Below are 4,679 nucleotides of genomic sequence, written 5' to 3' on the forward strand. Positions count from 1 at the left end.
TCCACACACAGTGGGACTCATTAAGCAAAACCGAAGAGGAAAAGTTGTCTTTCGAGGGCGTTATCAATTGGAAAAATTCGGTAAGTTTACAGAATTGGATGAGACGCCAGTGTCATACGAATCATCAGAACCGACTTCTTCTGAGAAAACGTCCACTGAGGGTTCGACTCCAGCAAACTTCGTGATAGACGTGACTGAAGATGATGATGATTCACCAGCTCAGAGAGATCAAGGTACCTCTAGTCATGAAAATGAGTCGAATGAAAGACAGGATGAAAGGGAAATAGGTACTGGTAATGATGGACGTGACTCATTTGAAGATCTTGATCTTACGGGATTTGATAATGATGACGTTGCGGCTTCTTTAGCCAGTAGTGCTAATGTTGTGTCTAACGAGATATTTGACACGATTTTTCAAAATGTTGATGATAGTGTTTTGCCATCAACTGAGAAGAGAAAAACGAGCGAAACTCTTACTCCAATTTCCGAGCAGATGGTGTCAACTTCAATTCCAATGGAGGTAGTTGTGGGATGTTCCCCTCCCGTGTCTATTTCTCCGTCATCTGAACCATTTGTTAGTGTAATACCTCCACAGGCTGACCAACCTCAATCTAAGAGGAGAAGACTTGATGAAAGACAATCCGAGCTAATTACTAGTTTGGTCAGTGGTCTTCCTACACCACCAATCACTACTGCTACTACACGACTTTCTGTAACAAAGATGTTTGCAACTGGACCTAGTTCAGTTTTTGATGTTGGTGGCCCTTCAGCTCCGCCTGGTTTTCCTGTTCCAAGATTTAGTAGGGATGCTGCTTCTGAGAGACTAGCTTTGCATATGGCAGAGGAACAGTTTCGTTCGTCTAGCCCTCAAGGAAAGAACATTTCTATGAGTGAAGGGGGTGCTCCTGATGATGATTCATCTGATGATAGTTTACGAAAGGAGATCTCGGTATTAAGTCAGAAGAACATAGAGCTTGACATTCAGGTAGCTGAACTTCGTGCTCAGAACATTGAGCTATCTACTCAAGTGTCTAAACTTCAGTCAGATAGAACTTATCTTGGCGGACAACTCGCAGAGGTTAAGAGGGATAGAAAAGTAAAAGATAAGCAGATTTCTGACCTTCAAGAACATTTCAATCTGCTGACTTCAAGCTACTTCGAATTGAAAAAGAAACTGGAGGATGATTTTGGTGAGGAGTATAAAACAAGCGTAGAAGAACAAAGAATAAATTTACATGTGCAAGCGTATCCAGTAGATGTGCCAGCTGGTCAATCTTCTGGTTCTGCTGAGCGTATTGGAGTTGTTCCTCCTATGGCTTCTCATATTCAAGAGATCATTCGGAAAAATCAAGAAGATGATACTGAAAGGGGGCAATTATTATTCAAGCGAAATGTTACTCAAAGCAATTCTAAAGGGGAATCTTTGATCACTGTCACTGATCTTGAAATTGTTCGGTTCAGAGATACTTTTGGAGATCGGTCGGGTGTAGCTGCTTGGGGATTTCACGATCCTCTTCGACTTTGGATTATTATTCGCAAGAGTGGTAATTCAGAGTTGTATAAGGATATTCGTGCTTTTAGTTCATTGACAAGGGTTGATCTTGCGGAGTTATCACAAGCTCCGTTTATTAATCTATTAAACAATCCTCAGGTTTCGCAGTTCAAATTCTTTCTAGATGAGCAAGTGAAGAAGGGATTTCCTACAATGCCAACTGCTGAGTCAGTCATTCTGGAACATCCAGATGTGTTTGAAGCTTCTTCTGATAAACCTCTACAGTTGGTTATGTGGCCGCCCATGACTCAAGTTAAACAATTTCCCATTGTTCAAGGTTATAAAGATGGATCGCTCAGTTCTATGGAGTGCTGGGTTTATGATGAAAGTACTTGTGGTGCAGTCATTAAGCTCAAGAATGGGTGCATACGGTTGTATGATCAAAGAGACCTTCTGCAGTTCAGGAAATGGGATATTCATTATCTGAGCAATTTTCAAATCAAAGTGGTTGAAGATATCTATGAGCAAGGAGCCAAGGCGTATACCAGGATGGTTGTTGAGATTTTGAGCAAAAAGATGTGGAATGGTGCTATGGGCCAAATGGATGTCATGCTAGTAAAGAAAGGAATGGGGCCGAGCTAGTCCAAACCAAGGGGGAGATTGAAAGACTCTGTAAAATGGTTTGGTCTAGGCATAGTCGTAGATAGCAGTAAAAATGTAATTGTTCGTGTTTTGTTTTGAGTTTACGGTGTTTATGGTCAAAATGCGTTTACGGCCGTAAACACCTTACGGTTCCTAGTCAGGTCTTTAAATAGCGAGCTGTGTCAGTCTTTATTTGTTGTTGATGCTCTCGTATACTTCCAAGTTGTATCAGACGTTTTACAGTATTAAAGCGTATGCAAGCTTGGTATTTTGCTCATTATTGGTTTATTAATTTGTGTTTGCATCTGTTATTGTCTTTGATCGTTGGTAGATCTATTTTCGGGACTTTACAAGTGGTAGCGGTGGTGAGTCTGGCTGCTTCAAGTGCGGTCGGACAGGTCATTTCAGTAGGGATTGTACTGTTACCGCCGCGCAGGGATCAGACTTGATATGTTTTCATTGCAACCAGTGGGGCCAGAAGAAGGCCCAGTACCCCAGTTTGTTTTCGGCAGGACGGGTGATGGCACCCGCCCCTGCAACCTTGAGGATCATGGATGGCCGTCAGGGCCGGCTGGAGGCACCTGCAACAGGGAGCAGGGCTTTTTAGATGACGACCTTGGAGACGCGAGCGACGCCGGACGTTGCAGGTATGCAATTTCCATTTTCAGTTCTTTTATTTTGTGCATGATTATGTTGTTATGGTCCTACATCATTATTGGTATGAGTAATTGTTTTGAGTGGTTGATTGAGATCGAGTTATATGCCATTTGCATACCTTGGATATTTGTATGGTAGTAGGGGATGTGCTCTATTGAAGAAGGTAAGGAATCAGTAGCTGTAGCATGCGTGGAAGGGATTTGGTGCATCTTGTTAGTTCAAAGTGGTTCAGTGATAGAGATGGATTGGTGAAATCCCTAGCTATGGCTGGCTTGGGTTCTTCAGTAGATGGATTATGGAATGGCAGCGATGATCAGGATCTCTTTTGAGTATTGAGCAGCAAGGGGTAAGCAGGATCGAAGTGGGGGAGAATCCTCCGAGTGTGCCCAGGGAGGAGCACGCAAACCCAAATTGAGTACATGACCTCCGAGGAGGAAAAGAAGTAGTTCAGCGTTTGATGGATTGAGGATTCAGGATTGGGAGTTTGGGAAACTCTTCGGCAGCTAGTGCGTGCGATGGTGATGGTTAGTGCGTGGATGGAAATTCAGGTCGAGGATCGCCCGAAGGACTCGCTGGAGTCGGAATAAGGATCTTGAGAAGCTAGTGGCAAATGGGTGCCTTCGTATTAGCAGTCAGTAGTGGAAGTGTTGTAAGACTATAGGGCAGCTGTAGCATTCACTAGCGGTCATCAATGGATGGTGATGTAAGCCTATGGGTAATCCGTAGCATTCCTTAGTAGTTTCGTTAGTGGAGTTGGGGCGAGGCCCTTATCTCCTAGTGATCAGGTAGGGATCAGGATTGGGTAGTGGATGAGAATGATAGGGAGTTGCTTGTATAGCCCTAGAGAGGTGAGACCTTGGGAGAGGCCGCTTCAGGATATAGTTGGGTGAGACCCGTGGGCAAGGCTCGTATGAGATTAGCAGTGTAGGTGAGACCTGAGGGCAAGGTTGCTCAGTAGTATGGTTGGGTGAGACCCGAGCGGGAGAGTGGTTAGACTAGTGGGACTGGGAAGTTAGAGGCGAGTGGGACCCGTGGGCGAGGCCCGAGAGTTTTGGCAGCACAGGTGGGACCTGGTAGGACCTTAGTGTCGAGGTAGGGGATCGAGGATCCCGAGATTGTGGCGCTGGAATGGCGCGATGGATTGAGCAGTGCTAGGTGGTTGAAGTTCCTTCAGGAGTCGCTGAGAGCGACTAAGGGTTGTGTTGGGTCAGCAATCGGTGGGAGCCAGTAAACCAGATATTGATAGGTTTGGTAAGGACCAGGGTGGTCTCAGTACATCCGGGAGTCAGATGAGGAACAGCATAATTGCCAGTCAGTGTCAGTGCGAGTATGCAGCATATGGTGGGAATTCAGCTGGTTGATCGTGAGGTGCTCGGCACCAAGTTTTGGCAGAGAGGAGTGTCAGTGGTTATTGGCAGTGATGACCCGTGTGGGCAGTAGCGGGAAGGATGAAGTTGGCGAAGGTTAGGACCTTCTCAGCGGCAGAGGAAATAGTTAGTTTGGAGCGTTGCCTTGGGAAGGCAAGGAGTCGCGCAAGGAAAGAGGGGGTGGTGTTAGTCGGAATGACCAAGTTGATGGCCAGCGAAAGTAGGCAGCGGGTGTTGGATTAATTGGTGGGATATTGGAGGCAGATCGCAGGCGGTGGGCCATGGTAAACTTCGAGGACGAAGTTTAGTTTAAGTGGGGGAGAGTTGTAACACCCAAGATTTTGAAAGCCAAGAAAGTAAAGGAAACCCTAAATTTAGGAGGGACTCGGCGAGTCCAAGGAGGAACTCGACAAGTCCGAGCGGGATCCGAGTCGAGGAATAAGTAACCAACTCAGCGAGTCGGCCAAGGCGACTCGGCGAGTAAGGTCTGTGCGAGGAAAACCCTAAATCCGGGGCTTGGA

The sequence above is a fragment of the Lactuca serriola genome, chromosome 7 (genome assembly GCF_051521515.1).
Source record: "Lactuca serriola cultivar US96UC23 chromosome 7, Lser_US96UC23_V15, whole genome shotgun sequence".
In the NCBI taxonomy this organism is placed as follows: Eukaryota; Viridiplantae; Streptophyta; class Magnoliopsida; order Asterales; family Asteraceae; genus Lactuca; species Lactuca serriola.